A 13511-nucleotide genomic window follows, 5' to 3' on the forward strand; every position below is an offset into this window, starting at 1 on the left:
CATACCTAACCTAAAAACTTTTAAATTGCAGAGAGATATTTATTTAAATTTAAAGCATATGAAACATACCAAAACCACTCAATTGAATATATGAGACAAATTAAATGCAATGATTTGGTTTATACAACACTTTTCACATCAATGGGAATAACGTGGCTTAGCTTTTTCGTTTGTTATTATGAACGGTGAAAAAAAAAAAGTGACCATGAGCATGAATATGTCTTATTTTGAGTTGATTTTTAATCTTTTTTTCTTCTCTAAATTTGTGATCTTTAATATTTATTCTTAAGCATTTTTAACAATTAACAGCAATCATTATCCAATATAATCCCAAAAAATGAAATTCGGAAAGGGTGGAGTATACGCAGACCTAACTTATATATTAGTGACAGAGAAATAGTTTCCGATAGACCCTCGGCTCACTGACATCCCGGCGAAGAGAGTCATTATTTGTGTTACATCTTCGGATTTAAGAGAGGGCTTTCCTCTTATCTCTCAAATTATAGGCAATGAAGCAATCAAGAGAAAGTAAGATAACTATTGCGCACGCCTCCCCCCCCTTTTCGCCCTTTACTAATATAATAGAAGATAAGGCAAAAGCAAGAGTGAAACTACGAGCTAAATGCAGGAGAAAGATAGTCCAAAGCAGTCTAGGAAAAGAAGTAATAGAAATACAAGAAAAAATTGCATAAATTTAGTTTATGAATTCACAAAGTTATGTCTTATCACTTATGAGAGATAACTTATTCTTACGAACTTATGTCTGACAAGGCAAAAAGTTCTCTAAACTTATCTCTTACGAATTAAATATTATACAACTTATCCCTAATAAGAAAAATTCTTGCGAAATTATTAGGTCATAGTTAAAGTACTTTGTCCAACAAATTTTCATCAAATGAAAAGTAAGAACAAAAATTAAGCAAAAACATTAAACAAAGGATGTCAAACTTTGGAATAGAAGTCCAAAATATCAGTCTCCAAGTTTTGGGAAAAGTCCAATACTATAATAACTCCCATCCCATGCAATAAGATAATGACCTTTTTGTTGGAATTATATGAATACTTATTTGGACTTTATAATAATCAGCTAATCCTCAACAGGAAAATTTCATTGAAAAATGAAAATGTCTACCTCTCAGTCTCAGGTTGTAGGTAAGACATGTCAAACGGCATACTACAAATATATTGCGATTAAATTGTGAGTTAACTAGCATACAATCACATATAAATAACTAGAAAAAGAAGATACACAAATATTGCTAAGCCTATAGGGATTTATACTTATAAATATAAGGGTTGAATTCATTTGATTTAGATAACGAGTTTGGTATAGTTTACTTTTATAAAAATTAATTTCTTTTAATGAAATATCTGATTTCATCACTAATTACAATATGGTCTTTTATATATTTCGAACTTACATGATTAATGAAACTCAAAAAAATAAGCAAAACTGAAAAAAAAAATAAAAAAATCAAAATTTCACCCATCTCATCTCACAGTTGTAGTGCTCGTTAACAACGTACACTTGGATTTTTGAGCTTGCTAAAATTCTACGTATTGATTCCACATGCATTTTTATATGGTAAAAATTTACACGCACCCGATATATACATCAAACTAATGTTTTTTATCATGATTAAGTGATTAAATTAAGTAAAATACTTGATAATTAATCATGATTAAGTAACATAAACTCTAAATTCAAACACATATCATGCATGTATTGATTTGACGTATACACCGGGTGCGTGTAAGTTTTAACAATTATATGTTGTGGTTGGTAAAAATAGAAAAAACACAAAGGCTAGACACAATAGATCAAGTTAAATTCACTTGGAAATTGGACCCCAAAAAATAAAAATAAGTATAGTTAGTTCCACTTTCCATCCGTAATAATTAAGGTAAGAATAAGATTTGCGTACAAATAGTTTCTCCAAATTTTGCTATGTGATACTCACTATTAAGTTAAAATTCACTAATTGGTTGAATCAGAGTAAGTATTTCCATCTATCAAGTGATTTTATTGGAGCTGAATTTGCTCAATAAACATTAAGAGGTCAATCACAAGATAAGACCAAGCACCTTTCTGTCTCCTTTCTAAACACTAGGCTGAACTAAAATTTTCGCTAAAAGTTTCAAAATATAAAAAAATTAACACACAAATTAATTAATTATATATATATACACATATATATATACATACATACATACATACACACATCTCCAATTAATTTTAAATATATATAAATAGCGCAATATATATATATATAAAATAATTTTAAGTATATATAAATAGCGTAATTTTCAGCTGACGAAAGTACAGACGAATCCTTAGAACAAGCTAGCTCCGCACCTGAGAATGGGGCAACCTCAATGAAAAGCTCTTATGAAAAGAAAAGATTTAACAAGCTATATAATTCTTCAAACAAATGCGAGATAATCGAAGATTTGAAACTTCGTTTCTAATAATATAAGTATATAATAATTAATTAGGAAAAAGGGTCAAACAAATACGAAAGGAGAGGTTGTTTATTAAGAAAAAGGGTAAAATCTTCGCTTTTAAATTATTCAAAATGGATTAGTTTTACCTTTTGTTCCGTTTTTAATTCAAATTAAAAACACTATCGTTATTATGTTTTTTAGCTTAAACATACCCGTCAGCTAACAAAACAACTTCAAAATATTTATTTATTAATAATTACTTCAAAATAAATAGCCACCACCACTTGATGAGCCATATGAAGAACAACCCGCTTTGCCTGAATCCATTGTTGAAAGATCATCTGAACCAGTGAAAGTAAGAAGATCCTCAAGAGTTCATAGATCAACAATATCTAGTGAATATGTTGTATATCTTCAAGAGTCTGATTATGATATTGGACTAAAAGATGATCCATGTTCATTTTCACGAGTGGAGAAAACTCCACACTTTGGTATAACGCCATGAAAGAAGAGGTAGAATCTATGGCTAAAAATAAAATCTGGAATCTCATTGAATTACCAAGAGTAATCTTTACTATATGATCTAAATGGGTTTATAAAATCAAAAGAGACTCATCTGATAATGTTGAGCGATATAAAGCTAGACTTGTAACTAAGGGTTTCACTCAAAAAGAAGGTATCGATTACCATGAAATCTTCTCTCCTATGTCAAAGAAAGATTCATTAGAATAATCATGGCATTGGTAACTCATTTTGATTTAGAGTTACATCAAATGAATGTGAAAACAACTTTCTTGAAAGGAGATCTTGAAGAAGAGGTATACAAGCATCATCCTGAAGGATTTAGTGATAAGAATGAAAGTCACCTTGTTTGCAAGTTGAATAAATTTATTTATGGACTAAAACAAGCTTTTCGCCAATGGTATATTAAATTTCATAATGTTGTTTCTTCATTCAGATTTACGGAGAACATCATTGATCAATGTATATACCTTAAGATAAGTGGGAGTAAATATATTTTTTTAGTCTTATATGTGGATGACATTTTACTTGCTAGTAATGATTTGGGGTTGTTTCTTGAGACGAAATAGTTTCTTATCCAAAATTTTGAAATGAAATGACATAGAGATTCACAGAGATAGATCTCAGCGGTTGCTTGGACTATCTCAAAGAGCCTACATTGAAAGAATATTGGAAAGATACGAAATGAAAAACTGTTCACCTATAGCAGCACCTATGATTAAAGGTGAAAAATTTTCGTTGAATCAATGCCCACAAATGCATTGGAATAAGAGCAAATAAAAGGCATTCCATATGTTTCACTTGTTGGGAGCTTTATGTATGCACAGGTCTACACTAGACCTGATATTGCCTTTGTAATAGGAATGCTTGACAGATATCAAAGGAACCCTGGTCTTGATCATTGGAAAGCTGGCAAAGGAGTTTTGAGATATTTATAAGGAACCAAGGATCTTAAGTTTACATACAGATATTCTGACTCATTGAAAGTCACTGGATATTCAGACTTTGATTTAGATGGTAAAGACAATGCTAAATCTACTTTTGGATACATTTTTCTTCTTGCTGGAGGTGATGTGTCTTGGAGAAGTGTTAAGCAAACCATTGTAGCAATATCCACAGTGAAAGTTGAATTTATAGCATGTTATGAAGCTATATCACAGGAGTTATGATTGACGAATTTTACTTCAGGATTTAAAGTTATCGATTCTATTGCAAGATCATTAAAATTATTTTATGATTATTCAGTTGCGGTATTCTTTTCGAAGAATAATAAGAGTGGCAGCTGAATTAAGCATATCGACATAAAATATTTGATGGTTAGAGATCATGTCAAGAAACAAGATGTGAGTTTTGAACATGTTAGTACTGCTTTGATGATTGTTGATCCTATGACTAAAGGTTTACCATGCTAATGTTTTTAAGGATCTTGTGACCCGTATGAGACTTAGTAACTCATTGTAATCTTTCTATATTCTCTAACAATTTGTCTAGACATCATCGTTTTTATATACATGAACGTGCACATTTTGATTTTCATGTATTATAAAGTAATCATTGGATCAAATAAAGTTGGACTCTGAATGACTTATATTAAGCTCATTTATATAGTTGTTGGACACTTTATTTAGAACATAGTGTACATCGTAATACATTGAATGAAGTGTTTGATTAAGAGCATAACCACCATGGTTCTTGTATTAATATATTCTTGATAAAAGTGAGTTTTGCATAAGTATTAAGTTGAGTGAATATGTGTTTATGGTCATACTGTTTATTTTCACTCATAAAGGATTGTCTGATTTTGATATGTGGGGTAAGTGGGAGAATGCAAGAATGTTACGTATAATATAACGTATTAATGACCCACATATTTTTTATAAGAAATTTACCTCGTCTTTCAAGTAAAGTATTAAATCAGTCAATTACTTTTTCCTCTAAGTTATGCATATATGGTATATCTTTGATGGCAAGAAATAACTATGAAAGTCCCTAGGGTTAAAATTATTTGTCTAAGAGTCCCTAGCCTATCTATAAATACGTCTGTGACTCCATCAGTCTGGCATACCTTTGATAGGTCTAGGCTCGAAGATTTTTAGGTGTCTCTTTACATCTTTTCTTTTTAAGGTTTTAACAAAGGTGATTTTTCACATCACTTAAACAATAATGGCTGAAGGTACGTTTTTATTTATTTTTTCGCTGCGCATTTATTGAGTATTATGTAGTTTTGATGATTGACAACGTGATATGAAACATGTCAGTCAAGCTGGTTCATAGACACACTATCTCATGTAATTGGATTTATAGCAAAATCATCGATGATTAAATACAAGGGTGTAAAAATCACGAATCAAATATGTGGTTGATTTTGATAAACTCAAGGAAATAAACATGTGCTAATTTGAAGTGTTGAAATTTGACTACAATACTAAGGAGGCAAGAGTTGAAATTGAAGAACGAGTCTTACTTGAAGTAAAACTCTAGGTAATGAGAGTTTTGATTGAAGGGAGATAGTTTGAAATAAAGAATGACTCTTTGGACAGCTATGCTTAAATAGAAGATGTATCATTCAGAGTGATTCATGCACTTACAACGCAGAAAAGGGCAATTGACAGAAAAGGTTAATTGACAGATTGACTTCACTAAGTGCTACTCAATTACTGAAGAAACACATTGAAGAACCTATTCCTAGTATAGAAAGAGTTTTAGCGTTGATTGTTAGGAGTTGTTCATTGTGTTGAACTATTGATGTAATGTTAGTTTCAGTGTGTTATAAATTGAACTAGGGGTTAGTCTTCGAATTGGGGAAAACTTAAAGACTTTAAAAAGACATACCTTGGATGGTGTGTGTAGTTAGGAATTAGAGTTTATAATTCCTAGGTTACAGAGTTGTAATCAGTTGTTGTTGAGGCTCATTGTTGTTTAGTGGAGTTGGGGTTATATCTTTTAGAGGTACATGTCGTGATTTTTAACACCTATTGAGCCGGGTGTTTTTCACATAAAAACGATTGCGTTCTCTACTTACTCTCTTTACTACTTTCACTGAAACATGTTAGATAACCTGTTTCATCCATAAGAAACTCTTACGTTAAAATCACTAATACATTAGGTCTTATGTTAAAGTCGCTAATATATTAGGTCGTGTAAACTAGCAGTATTGGCTCTGTATATGTGTTGAAATTTCAACACCTTTTTAACTTTTTAAATTGCAGAGAGATATTTATTTAAAGCATATGAAACATACCAAAACCACTCAATTGAATATCTAAGACAAATGCAATGATTTGGTTAATAGAATACTTTTCACGTCAATGCGAATAACGTGGCTTTTTGTTTTTTTTATTATGAACGGTGAAAAAAAGGGATCATGAGCTTGAATGTCTGATTTTGAGGTGATTTTTAATTATTTTTTTTCCCTAAATTTGTGATTTTTAATCTTCATTCTTAAGTATTATTAACAATAAACACCAATCATTATCCAATATAATCTTAAAAAATGGAATCTGAAGAGGATAGAGTATACACAAACGACCTAACTCCTGTATTAGAGGTAGAGAAATCGTTTCCAATACTCAACAGAAAAATAGTCCAAAGCAGCCATGAAAAAAAAGTAATACAAATACAAGAAAAATTTGCATAAAATTGTTTTAGAATCCACAAAGTTACGTCTTATGAGAAATAACTTATTCCTATCAATGATGGAGCCGCAATTTTTATTAAGGGGTTAAGAAGTAAACATACAAACTAACCAAATGAGCTAATTAAAGGGGGTTCAACATCTACTAAAAAATAATGTGAACTATATACAAATATTTTTCACCAAAAATGGTTCGGATGAACCCTCTGGCGAAGGATGCCAAAACTTCAAAGCAAGGATGTCAAACTTTGGAATTGAATGAAAAAAAGTCCAAAATATTAGTCTCAAAAGCTTTAAAAAGTCCAATACTATAATAACTCCCATCCCATGCAAAGGATATAATGACCTTTTGGTTGGAATTATATGAACACTAATTTGGACTTTATAATAATCAAATCCTCAAAGGGAAAATTTCATTGAAAATGTCTACCTCTCAGGTTGGGCAGATGAAATGGTATATCCTTTTTCAAGTATTTCTGTTGTTTCCTAAGTAAGACAGGTAAAGAAATTATAAATTATTAATGAAACTTTATGACATATGACTAAATATATTTATTTTTGCAAATACTTTGTGAGTTAACTAGCATACGATAACATATTATAAATAATTGAAAAAAAAGAAACAACAGAGATATCGAACAAGGTTCAACTAAACCTATGATGTTTTACCAACAAAAGAGAAGATAATTTAACAATAATAACATATCTAGTAGTGTCCGAAAAGGATAGAGTTGTACCCATGCTTTATCTCTACCTCAGAGATAAAGAGGTTGTTTTTCTAATAAGCTCGTAGCTCAAGAAAAAATAGTCTCGTAAATAAAGTAATGAAAATACAAGAAATTAAACAACAAACAGTAACAAAAATAGCATAGGAACATAACAGAAACTACGATAAAAAATATAATAATCGAGGTATATGGAAGATTAGATAGTAACCTAAATCGAAGGAGGAGAAATTACATGAGTAATATAACAAAAATAACATAGGAACATAATAGAAACTACAATAAAATAATATAATAATCGAGGTACAAGACAAAATAGATAGTAACATCAATCAAAGGAGTAGAAACTGCTAAAGAAATATTACAACTACTAATATATACAAATGGACATCAAGACAACACACTATCACCGATTAATCTTCAGCTCTAATCCACATCCTCCACATCCTCTTATCTAAAGTCACGTCTTCGATAAACTAAAAGTTACGTTATATTCTATCTAATCACCTCACACTATACTTCCTAAAAAAAAAAAAAAAAAGGTCTCATTTTTAACCACCTAAAAAATGTGTGTAACATGAAAGGAGTAGATATAATTTCCTTATTTAATATGTGTGGGTCTAAAATCCTTGCAGTCAAATCAAAATAAAACAAAAGAGATAAAAGAAAGTTAATACTCCGTGTCTCTTTTTTTGTCAGTAAATAAATAAAGTACGTAGTCATCTTTAGTCACGTTTTATGCAATTATTTAGTACTTCCTTCGTCTCATAATAAATTAATTATTTAATTTTAGCACATAAAAAAAATATAATTTTTTATTTTTGTCTTAAAAAAAAAAAAGTTGACCTTATAATATCTTTTTAAAAGTTAATTGATTGTCAAATCATAAGGGTAAATTTTAAAAAAAATTGAATGATTTACTTATTTTGAAACACCAATAAATACCCCAACAATTCACTTATTCTGAAACGGAAGAAACGGAGGGAGTATATGTTTGTGGTTGGTAAAACTAGGAAAACACTAAGGCCACACACAACAATGGTAGGTAAATTGCACATTAAGGCCACACACAATAATGGTAGGTAAATTGCACATTATATTTACGTGAAACCCTCTTTGTTCAATGCAAAAAAAATCACGACCTGTCTCGTAGGATTTCGCAACTTCAAACAATCAGTGTCGGTTGCAACTTTATTGTTGTTTTTGTTATTGTTTGAGAATTCCAACTTTGATTTACTATCATTTAATTGTAGCGTTTCAATTCGATAAGAAATTAACTATCACATATAAAAAATCACTAATTGATTAAATCACAGCAAGTATTTCCATCTATCAAGTGATTTTATTGAGTTGAATTTCCTTCGTTTGACATTTTAGTTGTTTTCTAGCAATTTTAACTAGGTTGTCTTTCATTTTAGGGTATTCCAAATTAAGAATAGCTTCAAGCAAAATTAAATTATAAAAATGAATTAATTCAGGTCTGATGATTGAAACAAGAAATTGATTGGGACCTTAGGGATCAACAAAAATAAATGTGGTGTCAATTGAAAGATTATTGTTGAGCATTCTTAATCACACGAAGAAAAAGAAATGTTCAAATCACAAGATAAGGCCAAACACCTTTTTGACTCCTTGCCAAATATATTTGGCTTCCAAATATTTGATGGAAGAATGACAGCAACGGAATCAAAATTTTCACCAAAAAAAAGTTCTAAATATGAAAAAGTATAAACATATGAATTAATTGAAAGACGTTCAATAATATCTACTATATATATATATATATATTTAAAAATAATTTTAATTATATAAAAAATAATATAATTTCTAATTGAAGATGGTTCGAATAAACTTTAGAAACAAGGTAGCGGCGTCCCAAAAACAGGGCAGCATCAATAAAGCTCTGATGAAAAAAAAAGATTTAACAAGCTATATAATTCTTCAAACAAATGCGAGATAATCGGAGATTTGAAACTTCATTTTTAATTAATTAATTATTAATATAAATATATAATAATTAAGTAGGAAAAAAGGTCAAACAAATAACAAAGGAGAAGTTGTTTACCATGTTTATTTAAAAAAAAAAGGTAAAATGCTTCTTTTAAATCATTCAAAATGGATTAGTTTTACTTCTCATTATGTTTTTAGTTTAAATTAGAAAACACTCTTATTATTATGTTTTTGGCTTAAATATACCCTTCAGCTAACAAAATAGTTCCAAAAAAAAAAATTTATCAATAATTACTTCAAAATAAATAGACTCAACTTTACTCATATATTATTCAAAATATAATACTTTTCCATATGAATCAAGAGGAAAGAAACAAATAAGGATTTAGCATCATAATGATAATGATTTCAAAATGAAAAAAAAAAAATACAAATAAGGACGAACCACATAGAGAAAGAATTAAAAAGTTTTAATAGTGATGGGAAGCATCCAAAGCCATGCCTTTGGAATATAAAATAAGATACTCCCACCACCATTGACTCAACAGAAATATAATACTAATAAAAGCATATTCTAAATTTTATACATATTTTATATTTTATGTGGTTGGTATATATAGTCCATCGCAAGTTGTAACCACCAATGTCTATGAACATGACTACTCAAGTAGTTCTTGTTCCTTGTTTTGTACGGTGACGTCCAAATTAGTTTGCGTCGTTTATATTATTTCAAAAAAAAAATTAAAAAATTAATGTATTTGATTTTAATAAATTTTATTCTAATCCTCGTGGTTTATAGTTATGTATGTACATTCGGCATTTAAATAATTAATACATATGTAATTTTGATTCGTTGGGATGTGAATTTTCACAAATTTAATAAATTATTAAGTGTTGAATTATATTATGTTAAATTATATAGTTGTGTCGTATTTAAAGGTAATATAATTCTTAAATAGTATAGTATGCATATCATATACTCCTCTAAAAAGGGACCCAAAACACATTTTAATTAAGAATGTTCACTTTGTTTAACCAAATATTGGAAAGACTAATAAGCAACTTTTGTAAAGATTTAAACTAGAATAATTCATCAATAACTTAGGGACCAAAATGTAATTATACCATATCTTTTAAATTAGTTTGAAGAAAACGTTAAGCTTTCTTTTCATAATTAGAAAATTAAGAATTTTAAAATTATCCTCTACGCTTAATGTCATGTTCCTATAGGAATGAATGTGATATATTCTGTAAAGTACTTATTTAATTTACATGTCAAACGTTTTAATTTTATCTTAAATTATAAATAATATACTTAGTCCAGCACCGTCCAATGAATTCGATGAAGTACGAAGGTCAGTGAATAATTATTTATTCTAAAATATTTGTGACTTTTTAATTTTTTTAAAAGGTGTGATGGGGATGAATTTTGATTAATACTTTTAATGAATTATTGATACTACTTTATATAAATATATAATTTTCAAGTTCTAACAAATTATATTAAACCTACCGACAAGGGGATTGTGGTAGACCATAGGAGGGACAAGTTCTATTCAAATTTTAAATATAAAATATTTTTATCGAATGTAAATTTAAATTAATCAAATATAAATTTTAAAAAAAATCATATAAGATCGCTTGCATTGCAGAAAATGAGAGTAACAAAACTACAAATATTTGAGATGGATGTATGAATATATTAGGCGAGATAGAATTGAGAATAAAGCTAATCGAGATAAAATGAGAATGACCTCTGTGTTAAACTGAAGATGATAGGGTCGGACATGGAAGGATAAGGTGCACAAATAATTCATTAAGGAGGTGTAGGAAGTTGGATAGACTAATTACAAACTGAGGCAGAGGTAGATCAAAAATATCTTAGAAAGAGGTGATTAAATATAACATGACACATTTGTTATTTATCAAGTATGTGTGACTTTAGATAAGAATATATAGAGATATAGAATTAAAATAGAAGGTTAGTAGGTAGTCGAGTATATATAATTTCCTGTTCAATTTTTTATAAGTACTATTACCCTCCCATTATATATCTATTTCTTTTTTGGTATTATCAATTATCTCCTTTTATTGGGTTGTTGTATTATATATTTTGTTCTCCTTTTTTTTTTCGCATTTACTTTATATTGTGATCGGACAGAATAAGTAAATCACAAATAAAAGAAAATAATAACAACACACACAGATTTTACGTGGAAATCCTTACGGGGAAAATCACGAGTAGAGGCAGAGAAAATTCACTATGAAGAAGAGGAATACAAGGTATAGGCAATAGTTTCAATTACGTATATATAAAACTATCCGAAACAGTCCACTAAACGCACTTATATAATACGTACGTACAATAAATCCTAAGCACAAAAACATACAGGTCCCACTAAACCCTATGCTACCATCACAAACCCCGCAAAAAATCACAGACTTGAATCACACCGCAAACTTTTCAGGGCCGGATCAACAAAATTCAGGTCACCGATAGGTTCATTTCTCTACTCTTACAAATGCACAAAGACTATATTTGTTTGTGTCTTTTTATGAATCGGGTCGGACGAATTTATTATACTGTATGTTTATTTTTTTAAAATAGCGCATTTAACATTAATTTTAGTTTTTTATTATTAAAAAATACATGTGAAAAGTTTCTTAACGACAAGAATAAATTTGACCTCAAATTTTATAAACGAGAATAAATTCATGACCTAAAAATATGACAAATTATATATTTAGTAAATCTTTCAAAATAAAAAGATAAATTTAAACTTTTTTTCTTTTTAAAAACATGATGTATTTAATCAAATTGTTCTTTCACACCTTCGTGGGTGTCGTATTTATGTTATGCCATCTTGTTTCATGCTTTACTATATATTTGTGCAGTATTCCGTGTCTCGAGTCGAGGGTCTATCGGAAACAACCTTTCTACTTCTTAAGAGGTAGAGGTATGGGCTGCGTACATCTTATCCTCCCCAGATCTCACTATGTAGAAATACACTGTATTTGTTGTTGTTGTTTGTTTGTTCTTTCACACCTACCCCACCAACCCCCTACAACTCTCACCAGTGGGTGTTTGATAGGGCACCTAACCTAATGGACCTCAAACATAATGAGCCACGTGATATTTTTCTTATATCAAACTTAAATATTACTATAAGGATAAACTTAATTATTCAACAATAGAAAACTTTATTTATGACACCTGTCGAAAGTTATTTCAATCACCGACAGAACAGCCCCTTATCTCTGTGTTTTTAAGAAATTGTCATAAATAATTGTATAATAAATGAATTTTTAATATAAATAATATTATATTATATATGTATTTAACTAGTAAATGCAACGATATAAAGTCGACCGGTCAAATGTTGAGTTTGTCCTTTTATTTTCTTGTGAAACCAATATTTTCAAGGAAAAAAAGAAAGATTTATAATAGTAATTGTGATAATATACATGTGGTCAATGAATGATACGAAAGCAACCTTATCTACATTAATGTGATAGGATGACTTATATATAGTATAGAGAAATTAAAATCAATTTTATTATTTACATTTTTCTAATATGTTAAAAGAAGATAAATAACAAAACTACAATCAAATAATACGAAGCTAAAAAGGGTTTTATATTGTATATTTTGTCCATCAAAATAATAATTGATAAATATAATTAATGAGATGTTAATTTTCAAACACAATTTAGGTGAAAAATGATGATGTTGGTATTTTATTTTAAATCATAATTATATACTTTTTAATTAGTTAATTAATGGTGGTTGAATGGTTACAATTTAATTGACTGTTTCTTCACTCTTAATTAATTAACGCTTGCATGGTTTGACAAAAATAATTTAGCAGCTGGCTTAATTATATTTTAGAAGTTAATTACGAAGGAATTGACTTTCCATAATAGTGACTATACAACAATGCTTTATATTATGGACTTGGATAATGCAAATAGTAAAAACAGAAAAAGGAAATAGATAATAAATATTTTGTACCAAGTTGAGCTTATGGTAAGTGCATTAATGAATTTGATTTTCAGTATATCTTACTATAATCTTTATAGGATATTCCAAATCGTAATCAGCAACGTAATCTAACTTTTATCCTTATAATTAAGTTTTAGAAATCTTTATATCTAATTAAAGTTGAAGTTCCATTAATATTTACACAATCAAATTATATCATATTATTTAATAATCTATATTTCATTATTTATGT

This window comes from Capsicum annuum, chromosome 7, assembly GCF_002878395.1.
Source record: "Capsicum annuum cultivar UCD-10X-F1 chromosome 7, UCD10Xv1.1, whole genome shotgun sequence".
NCBI classification, from domain to species: domain Eukaryota; kingdom Viridiplantae; phylum Streptophyta; class Magnoliopsida; order Solanales; family Solanaceae; genus Capsicum; species Capsicum annuum.